Source organism: Tursiops truncatus, chromosome 1, assembly GCF_011762595.2.
Source record: "Tursiops truncatus isolate mTurTru1 chromosome 1, mTurTru1.mat.Y, whole genome shotgun sequence".
Taxonomy (NCBI): Eukaryota; Metazoa; Chordata; class Mammalia; order Artiodactyla; family Delphinidae; genus Tursiops; species Tursiops truncatus.
This window is the reverse complement of record NC_047034.1, coordinates 22,073,850-22,085,971: the sequence shown is the minus strand read 5'-3', so window position 1 is coordinate 22,085,971 and position 12,122 is coordinate 22,073,850. Positions and strand designations below refer to the sequence as shown.

Here is a 12,122-nt window from a genome sequence, read left to right as displayed (position 1 = left end):
GCCTCCAGGGAATAGGTGAACTAGTACAAGAGGCAAAGGGAGTGCCACGAATGGTGATAAAGGGGGATCCCAGGACGAAGCTGTGCAGCTGGCCAAGAGATCAATCAATTCAAGTCAGAGGTAAGAAGGGGGAGGACTTTTTCTGAGAAGATGAAGTTGAGAGGATACCTAATGTGTTTTGAATATATTGAGGGATTTACATAACTGGGAGAGAATTTTAGGACAAGTCAGTGATAAGTACCTTAAAAACTCAGCAAAGACCACTACTATAACCCCCCCTCCCACCAAAACAGATTCCAAAAGTTATGCCACAAAAGAAATGTATATGACTCAGCTGTGATTAGTATTTACATGGTCATAATAATGTAAATCCTACTCTTGATTGGATCAAAATGACCATATAACTACACTGGGAGACTGTGAAGAAGGGCAGTTGGCTTGGGGAGGGTGGTGAAAGCTTAAATTCTCGTCTTGCATAGAAGGAAGTCAATAGAGGATGTCTAAAATGGAGAAATCAAGATGTAATAATACAAGCATGGTGGTTAGAGAAATAGAGCTACACCTCCCTCACCAGAAAAAATCAGCTAGAGGAGCTGAAAGTTGTTGTTTCTGGACTGTGGGAAACGAAGAGGGAATAATGGAAGAACCATGTATTTATAGCAAGCCACGTTGAACTGTTTGACTCCCTGAACTTGGTGGGTATATAACGTGGATATAAATAAAATGTTAAACAAAAAAGATAAAAGCAGCTCTATGAGTCTCTATGTTGTATCTATCAAGTCAGGTTGCTAAATAAAATATGGAAATCCCAATTGAATTTGAATTTCAAATAAACATCAAAAACTTTTAAATCTAATTTATTTTTGGCAATAAAAGTTGTATATATTTAAGGTATACAATGTGATTTTTGATATATGTATACATTGTGAAATGATTACCACAGTCAAAATAATTAAAATGTCCAGAACCTCACGCGGTTACTCTGTGTGTGTGTGTGTGTGTGTGTGTGTGTGTGTGTGTGTGGTCGGAACACTTAAAATCTACTTGCTTAGCAAATTTCAGTTATACAATATAGTATTATTAACTACAGCCACCAAACCACATATTATATCTCCAGAACTTGTTCATCCTGCATAAAAGAAACTTTGTACCCTTTGACCAACATCTCCCCATTTTCCCTACTCCCCAGCCCCTGCCAACCACCATGTCACTCTCTGCTTCTATGAGTTCAACGTTTTTAGATTCCACAAAGAAGTGAGATCGTGTAGTACCCAATAATTTTTTACTAGAAGTTATGTCGCAAATATTTCATGGGACATACACTAAAAAATTACTCACTGCGTATTTGAAATTCAAATTTAACTGGTGTTCTATATTTTTATTTGCTCAACCTGGCAACCCTAATCATGAGAATATCCTAATACTAGATATCTTGTTCATTATATCAGAGGCCACTTTATAAAGAACCACAAAACAGATTTCTTTAAGGTCTCAGTTCCAGAAAGAACTCCTGAGCAAAATGAATTTGTTTTTACTTCTGGACACTAGGAACCATGTAGAAAAATTGATCTGGACTAGAGATTTGTTATCAAAAAGTTGTCATTCTGATGAAGTCTACTCATTGGTCTAAAGCTGACAGACCCACCCACAAATTTGGTAATGAGGAAAATGGCGACATAAACCAAAGAGACAAACTTTATTATAAAAAAGAACAAAAACTAAATAAACAAACAAACAAAAAAAGCAAGCTCTCTGATTTTCTAAGTCAATTCCTTTTTGATGGCCTCAAAGAAGTACCAGGGCTGTCTGGACCAGAGCCTTCTTCAGCACCAGCTGGCTGGACAGTTGGGTCTGTGCTCACAGGGTGGTCCCAGGGGCCAGCCTTTGGGCCTCATAAGCCAACATCTTTCAGACAGCACAAAAACGTACCTGGGAATAAAACCTTCCCCTTCCCTTTTCACCACGTGAGCATTAGGCATGAAACCCCAGCTGGCCACTCATTAGATGCCAGGTTTTGCTGGTTTCTCTCTGTAGGAAGAGACTATCTGTCATTGGGGAGGTGACATCCTCAGCTGCTGGAGAAGAGGAATAAATTATCTCTTTCCTGACATCCCCTGCCAGCTTGTTAGCGTCACTGACAACTGCTCAAAAGCAGTAGAGCAAGAGAGGTGGGAATGAAGTAGGGAGAAAAAAAAGTTGCCACTTTCAAGCTTACACTGGGCAGATTCTTATTTAGAGTAATTAGCAACAGTTTTGTTCAAATATTCTCCTCACCCCCTGGTTTCCTGTATGACAACACAAAATGTAGCCTGCCACCCCTACCCCAGTCGTAGCCATGTACTGCTGCTCTGGCTACATCTCAGTGTGAAAGCATCAGGAAGGGCTGAGTATCTCTGAGCAGCACCTTTCAAAGGCTAAAGGGCATAGTGTAGGGGTTAAAGGGCACTCCCTGGGGTCAGAAGGGCCTGGGGCTTAAAACCTGACTGTATCACTTATTAGCTGAGTTCACTTTGGGCAAGTAGCCCCTTGAAGCCTCTGTTTTCTCATCTGCAAAATAGGTATAATGAGCCCATCTTCTCCCCAAGTTTATTGTGAGGCCTGAATATTAAAAAGCTGAATGGTGAGAGTTCTTATTAACCTGCACACCTAACCCTTTGAGCTCTGCAGCCCTCCCCCAGACAACCATCCCATCAATACTGCCTTCTCAGCCCCACCGAGAGCAGCTGACTGATCAGTCCTTGCACTGTGGGCCACAGAAGACAAGGTGGGACATCTGCTACAGCAGCAGTGCTAGTTCCAGGTCTCAGGCCAGCTGGTATGGCAAGAAGTTTCAGCAGTGGAATCACCAAAGGGCAGTGCCCCAGGGCAGCACCCGCCTTCTGAAACACACCGGGCAGTGCACAGGTGGGCCCTTTCTTTCTGAGTCAGTGACTTGCTCCCATGATGTAGGTGAAGCTTAGTAGCCTTCACAGCCTCCCGGAGCTCATGGCAAGTGTCTTTTCTGGGGCACCTGATTGGAGACATTGTTGGGGTGGGCAGGCTATCAGGAAAGAGCATTTTATCCTTAAGCCTCCCCTCTCTGGGTGAGGGGACAGGGCCAGGAAGGAAAGGCTTATTCTCAGATCCTGTCAGTTACCTAGCCCAGAGTTTCCACAGCTGTTTCTTTGTGGCTAGAACATTACATTTCGTGGCAAAAACCATTTGCCCACTGTCCTATCCATTCACCCCTTCTGCCTTTGTGAATAAATCCCTAATCTTCAGCCGTGCACATGCCGTGCACATGTGTGACTGAAGACCAGTTTCCATCTTCCCTTGCAGTTAAATATGGCCCTGTGCCTAAGTGCTGTCCAGTCAGATGGTATCAGAAGTGCTAGGGAGCAACTTACAGGAAACTTCCTTGAAAGACAGCTAACGCATGCCCTTTGCCACTTTCTCTTTCTTTCTTATTCTTGAGGACTAAAATGTGGATATGAAGGCTGGAGCTTAAGCAGACTTTTTGGGGGAAGAAGCCAAATGCATATGGAAGAACAGATGGCTAGAAGGAGCCTGGGAGCCTGAGTCTTTGAGACTATAAATGGCCGCATTAGTTCTGGACTATCTCCGTCTGGACTTCTTTCATGATGGCAAGAACTAAACTATCTTGCTGAAGCCACTTTTACTTACATATTTATTTTTGTTGTACACGTTTGGACCTAATCCTACCAGATACATCTTCTTACTCAGAATTATAGCATCACACACCAATAGGGAAGACTCTTTGAATGGTAGTAGGACCAAAAGGTTTTCATTCTAGACAATCAAAAAAATTTTTTTCTGTTTTTAAATTACTTTGTTATTGTTTCCTTGTTATTGTTTTTGTTATTTATTTTCCCTCTTTTCTCATCTTCCTTTCTTCTTGTTTTTTTTTGGGGGGGAGGGAGATTTTTTGCATGCCCATTCAGAACATTAAACAAAATTTCCCTTGGCTTCACATTCCTTTATTTTCTATTTTATTTCTGAAAGGCCAGTTTTTTGCCTGGAGATAAATGTTTTATGATTTTTTTTAATTAATTAATTTATTTTTAGCTGTGTTGGGTCTTCGTTTCTGTGCGAGGGCTTTCTCTAGTTGAGGTGAGCGGGGACCACTCTTCATCGCGGTGCGCGGGCCTCTCACTATCGCAGCCTCTCTTGTTGCGGAGCGCAGGCTCCAGATGCGCAGGCTCAGTAGTTGTGGCTCACGGGCCCAGTTGCTCCGCGGCATGTGGGATCTTCCCAGATCAGGGTTCGAACCCATGTCCCCCGCATTGGCAGGCAGATTCTCAACCACTGCACCACCAGGGAAGCCCCTATGATTTTGTTTTTATTCTCAAGTTGCCACCACATGAAAGATTTGTCATAAGTTTGAATTTAAATTAAAGGCTTTTCTAAATCTTTTCTCCCTGTCCTTTCCGTTGATGTACTAGCATCCTGTAGCATGCCTCTAGCAGCCTACAAAGAAGGACACCCTGTAGAAAAGACCCTCACACCTGCTCGGGCCCAGCCATGACTGTTCTGCAATTGTGACTCAGCATTTCCCTGCAGCTTTGTCACTGCAACCATCTTCCACCTCCCCTGTCACTGAGCCCACAATGGTCTCACAGCCCAAGAAATCTACTCTCAGTCATTCTGAGGCCTGTCTAGTTTATTTTGACCATTTTCACAGCTGGCATCTGCTAAAGCCAGTCTACAACAGCTGATTAACCTAATTCAGCACAATTATCCCAGGCATGGTTACTAGTCCATGTCATATATCTCGGATCCCCAAGAAATCATGTCAGGCTCTTAAGAAACGGAGCTGTTATCGAACCTGAGCTTTTTCATCTCCTTATGCTTGGATTTTATAGCGACTGGTGTCTCGTACACGTGCCTGACTTCAGTCTCCCTGTAAGAGTCACAGTTTGAAGCTAAGGAGGGAGGAGTTTGATGACTACCTGTGTTTCCCAATTTCCCGGATGACAAGAATCACCTATCAAATCCTAAATTCTCCCAACCCACCTCAGACTCACCAAATCAGAATCTCCGGGGGAGAGCTTGGGCAGGTAGGGAAACACTGATCTAGATCTTTGTGAGCAAAAGCAACATAGATATGACAAGGGAGCTTTGGAGTGTGGTTTTAGAGTTAGACTTCACCACCTTTGTCTCGGGCAAGTGATTTAACTTCTTAACCCTCAATTTCCTCATCTCTAAAATGGGGGTAACAAGTCCAGCCTTCCCGGCTTGTGGTGAAGGTTAGAAATCAGATCCATGTGAAACAGCTGACGCTTAGCAAGAGCTCAGATGATGGTGGCTACCAGCATTCTTATGGTGACAATGAATTTTATGAACCTGAAGAGGACTTAAACCTTCACCCAGGAGACTAGAGCTCTTCTAACTTCAGCGCCACTGGGAGCTGGCTTGGCAGCCAGGTAGGAGAGAGGCTTTTCCTCCTCTCACACAGAAACAACACAGCAGCCAGGGGAGTTCCAAGATACACTCAAGTCCAAGAGGCCAGACTTTTCAGGCACTTTAGTATGTAAGGTATTTGCCCAGAAGGCAGGTAGGCAGGTAATTTCTCTCTGGGGTATAAGTTGGTGTATTGCCTTGTTCAAGCAGGAATCCTCTATTCCCAGAAACCAGTTCCCATGTCAAGTCTCTGGGATCTTAAACCTGGTCCACAAATCCAAAGAGAAGATGTTTGTCCTAAATTATCTTAAATATTCTGTCTGAGCTTTTCTGCTGCTGGGCCACTGGTACCTCTACAGGCCTGGCCTAAAACCCTTCTTGGCCTTGGCCTCCTCTGCTCCATACATGCACTGAAGTCCAGACCCAAGAATTTGGGCTCAGAAGGTTGGGGAACTCCTAGGGAACCCGGAAGATCTGATTTCTTGTCTTTCTTTGGAATAATGTGAAGACTCCAGGGGGATCTAAACATTATGACTCCGTCAGCCTGTCCTAATCTCCTGGCTGGCATGCAGCCAAGCAAATGATAGTTACTACTGTTTAGTAGCAAAAAGATGACCTTGGGGACACTTGGCTAATCATGAAGCTCTCCTTCATATGCACAAAGTACAGCAAAGAGTTGAGGGTAGGGAGAGAAGGGTATGGGTGATAGCTATTGAGAGTTTTCAAAAATCTAGGCACACTGAGTGTTACATCATTTGGTTTTCACAACAGCCGCATGTAATGGGCTTTATTCCACCCATCTACCAATAAGAAAACAGATTTCTCAGTGAAGCAAATTGCTCCAGATCACACAACCAGTATGTTGAAGAGCCAGGATGCAGGTCTATAACCATTTAATCCCAAACCCATGCCCTCTACCCTCTACCAGATTGCTTCTAACAGTAGACAAGAGAAGAGGAAAATTAAGAGATTCACTGACAAAATTTTTAAAAAAGACATTCCGGTACTTGGTTTAGATTTTACCTGGTTTCTCTTGAAATAAACCATGTCACATCACCTCAGGGTTACGGGCCAAATATGTAGGACCTCTTTAAAACTTAAGCCAAAGGCTGCCTATTCCTATAAGGCTTTTTTTTTTTTGGCCTCTAGAGCAGAAGAAGGCAAACTTTCTTTTACAGGGCCAGAGAGTAACGATTTTAGGCCTTGCGAGCCACGTGGTTTCTGTGGCAAATCGCCTCTGCCCGTACAGGTGAGAGCAGCCATAGAAATGATGTACACGAATGAGCCCTCTGTGTAGCAGTAGAAGTATTTACACCAACAGCTGTGGTTTGCCAAATCCTGCTCTAGAGGAATAAGGTTCTTTCCTACTTGTCTTCCAAGCTCTCCCCTGTCCCATCAAAATCCATGTGTGGGTTGTGAATACAGTCCTATAAACCAGATGTTAGCTGATGCACTCTGCTCTCTGAGATTAAAATGAAACCACTTACAGAGGCAAGCCTGTGTGCCACCCAATCTCTCCAGGAGGAATGAACGCACCCTATTTTGCTGAAGTGGTTTAGTGCATGGATAGTCTTGCCTTCCCATATTTTTACCACCCCTATTCTACACCATATCATGCTAGACATAGATCCTAGGCCCTTTCCTTAATAAACACACACACACACACACACACACACACACACACATTCAGCCATACAGAAATTTGTGCATAGTTGACTTTTTCCATGGGGAAATGGATATTGAATTTACAGGGAAACAATTCAAACTATTTCACATCAGATGTGTTATTCTTATTCTCAAAATTCCTCTGGCTACTTTGCCCTTAATTTCTAGCCTCCTGCCATCTTTTTGCTTACCGTCTTCCAGAAACTTCTCCTGCTTTGTGAGGCAGAGTAATTCAGCCCTATCTCCACCCTTTTCTGTGTCCCACTAGGCATGGCTCTGCTAGGATATGCACCATCTTCTCTTCCTCACCCTCTCACCAGCCTCTGCAAGAGGAAGGGAATGACCTGGAAATAGATCACCATCATCTTGAAACCACCCTCCCCCTTAAAATCAAAAGCTACTTTACTGTTTCAGTTTTAAGTGATCTTTTCCATCCTTTACACAAATTAAAAATCACTCTGTAAAGACATTTTTTACTTTGAGCAACAGAAGTAAACTCTAACATAAATAGGAGAGGGGAGTTACTGGACGTAAGTCAAGGAAAAGCTGAAGAAATGGTTTCACAAAGACAGACAAGATAGCAGCATGGGCCTCAGTGGGCAGGAGCCTGTGGTCTCCATTTCTCTAATGTACTGCCATTGAATGTGGCACCAGAGGGCTTTGACCGCACGTGTCTCTGTTCCAGATTGGATTCCAGAGAGAATTCTGTGCTCTAGTTGTCTGGGCCACATGCAATTCTTGTGATCAGGAGCCTGAGTACTGAGATGAGGAGCCCCATCAGAACCACTCAGGTGTGGGGAGGAAAATCCTAAAGAAGAGATGCTGTACCCCCTCAAAATCAAACAAACAGATGTCCACTCCACTGTGTTTCCAAAGACTTCTCAGCCCAAAGAATGGAACTATTAGTCAGAATGCTCTAAATATGTGTTACAGGCAAATGTGAGGAGATCAAAACGTTAGCTTTTTCCCATTAGTTGCCTCTCACTTTCCTAGCACTGGCTAAGGTAAGTGTTTTCTAAGGTATAGGTGTGGCTGGTACCTAAGCCCTGGCTCCCCCCAAAAGCGTCTTGCTCTTTAACTAACAGACTCTCATTTATTCATGATTGCCCTACAAATTGTAGATAAAGGTGCATTATTATGCCATTTCACAGATGTGAACATTGTGACTCCATTTCTCTGACATGTCACTGACACACCTTATTTGTGTCAGAGGTGGGATATGAAATCGATCTTTACGGCTTCAAGCCCACACTCTTTGGCAGGGTTTTTGATGAGAGATCTCTCGAATGTATAGGTCACCTGAATACCTCAGACTTCATCTGTTCCAGAGTATCATGGCCCTTTGCCACCTGCTCACACAGAAACCACCCCTTTGAATCCTCCCAGTCTCCCTCCCTCCCTGGGAGAGCATCTAATGAGTGCTCAGAAAAATGTTGCTCATGTTCCCTGCCCCAGCTCCTCATTGAGGGTCCTGGCCCCTCTACTAAGTATGCCCCTCAGGAGGATACGAAGACACCCCTATAGAACTCAGGGCTCTTTCCCTGATGAACCCGAAGTCCTCAGGGTACCAGCCATGCCCAGGGCTGTGGCCGAGTGGCAACCAGAAGCAGTGTGGAAGGACAGCCTCTTATCCGACAGTGGGTTGTACTGTTCCTTGGCCCCCAAGAGATGCTGATGGCTCCCAGACATTGACAAAGTCTTTCGGTGACACTAATCTCTCAGCTTCTGGCCCAGACCTCCTCTAGCTCACTAGCTCCCAATTCAGAGCCCTTGCAAGGTTTGTCTCATTGCCTAGACCTCAGTCATGTGGCGCATTCAGGCTACAAAGAGGCCAGGACAATTGTCTGGACCTCTCCCCTCACACTGTGAAAGTCTTAAATACACAGAGAGGACTCAGAAGTTAGAAGGTCCAGAGCGGAGTCGGCGACGGCGGCGGCGAGAGTGTGGCGCGATGTCTCACACCATTTTGCTGGTACAGCCTACCGAGAGGCCAGAAGCAGAACTTATGCTGACTATGAATCTGTGAATGAATGCATGGAAGGTGTTTGTAAAATGTATGAACACCTGAAGAGAATGAATCCCAACAGCCCCTCTATCACGTATGATATCAGTCAGTTACTTGACGTCGTGGATGACCTGGCCGACCTCAGCTGCCTCGTTTACGGAGCTGGTACCCAGACATACCAGCCTTATAACAAAGACTGGAGTAAAGAGAAGATCTACGTGCTCCTTCGTCGACAGGCCCAACAGGCCGGGAAATAGTTGAGTTTGGAAGCGTTAGGGGGATGGGGGTGGGCTTGGAACACAGGTGTGTACAGTGTGCTGTAGTAGAAGTTTTGTATTATAGTAATCCTGTTTCCATTTTGGTACACTCTAGCCAGGATTGAGTGTATTAGATGAAATAGGATCTTGTTTGATCTGAAACCCCCTTTGCCCCCTTCTCTCCACTCCTTTTTTTTTTTTTTACTTAAACATTTTTATGATGATTTAGGTGGAAGTTGGTTTTTGTCAGTTAATGTTGTTTCCAGTCCTTCAGACTGTTCGTATCTGCTTTATAACATTCACTGTACTAACCCTTCTTCAAACCAGGGTGGGGGTGGTGACGCGGTTTAGTTATGTCCTCAAGACAAAGTCTTACTGAGAAACAAATAAATGTCCTTTAGTTAAAAAAAAAAAAGTTAGAAGGTCCAAAAAATTAAAATGGCAAACGTCCACTGGGATGCCGTGTAGTCCCTCCACTATCACTCTCACCCCCAGCTCTTTCACCAGATCCTCTTCACTCCTTTGGAAAAAACAAGCAAGCAAGCAAAGAAAAATTTTAAAACCCTCTTTGCATATTAAGTGATGCAGTTCAATACTTGGGAGGAGGGAGAATCCCACACACCAGAGGACTCGAAGTTCCAGCTTTAGTTATGCCAGAAAACCCCGCCATGCTGAGGATAATGGATGTAATCACTGAGGAGGTCATAATTCATCGAGAAGGACAGGGATGGAAGCCCAAGGAAAGACAAGGAAGGCGCAGAGAATGAGGGGCCGAGGCCTTGAGGCTTAGAGTAGACACTCTCTACAGATCAGTTCCTCAAACTTGTAAAGGAAAGACTTCATGCTCTGAAGTCAAACAGAATCAAGGTTCAAATTCTGGTTCCACCACACTCTGAACATGTACAAGTTACAATCTCTCTGAGCCTAAGTTTCTTCATTTGCAAAATAATGAAACAGAAAATTGCTGAATGCTTTAAATAAGATAACGCCTGTAAAGTGGCTTGGAGAGTGTCGCTTAATAAATATTCCCCTTCCCTCTTCCCTCTGGGGAATTGAGATAAATAAGATTTCCATCTGTGCAGTAAGCTAGTTTGTATATTTCTTGTGTGACTTTACATATTGACAACTGGTTTATTAAAGTATCTTTTAAATATTGCTGTGAAAAAGCATCTATAATTACTTTTAATAAGAATTTTAAATGAAATTATTTATTTAAAGAGAGCTTTTCTTCTAAGTGGAAATTTTAGATTAAAAGTTATAAAAAGAGTAGTCAATAGTTGCTAATTTAGTACATTGTAATACGATTTCTGGGCTTACAGGGAAGAGGGTAGATTAACTGTTGCAAGCACAGCACTACTGTGTGTCCGCCACTCTGCTGGATGCTTTGTATTTAAGCTTTATAACAACCCTATAAGAAAGTCGTCTCATAGATATAGGAACCTGAGGCATTAAGTAATTTAGCCAAAGTCACAAAGGAGAAGTTCATCTGAATATGACGCGCATCGTCAAGAGTTTAGCTGAGTTACTCGATGGTGTTGCTGCCTCTGCCTCCATTTTCTTCAGCAGGGCCTTAAGGGAACACTAGGCCGCTCATGCAGGCCTGTGCCCTAGAGCGCAGCCTGCAGGGTCCCAAGCAAATGTAAGTTCCTGATGTGACTTCCCAACAGCCCTTGTGACCAACAGTCTCCCCTGCCTCCCAGCTCCTGCTCCTTTATGTGCCCCTTGGATAACTCCACCCTCACCCCAGTGGAGCTTACCAAAACCCCGCTCTTTTGGTCTGAATTGACCAATCTGGCCCTAGCCTAGGAACTCCAAAGCCCTGTACACACAGATCCTAATAGAGGCAGGTGCTCCAGGTCCTGCCTTTCTCTCTACCTCTGCCTTGACCTCCCCATGTAGTCCCTTGAAATGTGGCTGGTACCTCCGTCAACCCGTGAGGACTAAACCTCTATCTCAATTTCTCCTGTGGTCTGTTTTCAACCGAACTCAGCTCACTCTCCAGCACCACACACCCCACTTACCAAATGCTAATTTGACCAAGTACTATCACACATACTCAGGGTACTTCCACCAACCCACTTTTGCTCACTTAGACCATCGACACCAAGCAAAAACAGTAATAGGTGTGTCCAATGGCCAAGCATTCACTAAGAGCTCAGTGACAACTGATGGGTTGTCTTCTCACAGCCCCATAGATTTAGCCAACAAGGAGACAATGAGCCCAGATCGACTCAGACGCTTTATTACTCACAGCACAGCAGTGTAAGTTTCCTATTTGCATGGGTTCCTTACTCCCCAAGTCCCATGGGGGCGATGCAGAGGTGGGCGCGCGTGAATACCATGCACAGAGTGGGCGTCTGACGCTGAGGAACCCTGAGCTGCCGCATCCCCCCCACCCGCTCAAGACAGGATCTTTGTTACCCTGCAATGTAAACACATCTTCCCTGAGAAGGGGAGAGACAGATCTTTATCTTTACTGTCTTGGACCCTCTCCATGGAGGGAAACATCCTCTCTCTCTTTACTATCCTGGAATGTAAGTAAATCTGAGTAAATTGGCTGTTAATGCCTAGATGTGAAGACTGTGAGAGATTTGTAAAGAATTGTCTCCCATCCCCCCAAAAAGTAATAGGATGTCAACACACCACTGTTTTTTGTTTGAGTTTTTCCTTCATTTATGAAACAAATATCAACTCATTGATTCACTCATTCAAAACTGATTCACATATTACTAAGTGATTCCTATATGTACAGGTAGGCATGCTGGTTGCTGAGCATAAAACCAAAAGTAAGACAA

General features: G+C 44.1%; 1 pseudogene; it reads left to right on the top strand.

Moving 5' to 3' along the window:
• Nucleotides 1–9,016: 9,016 nt before the first annotated feature.
• Nucleotides 9,017–9,742, top strand: LOC101339591 (enhancer of rudimentary homolog pseudogene; annotated as a pseudogene).
• The last annotated feature ends 2,380 nt before the right edge of the window (nucleotides 9,743–12,122 follow it).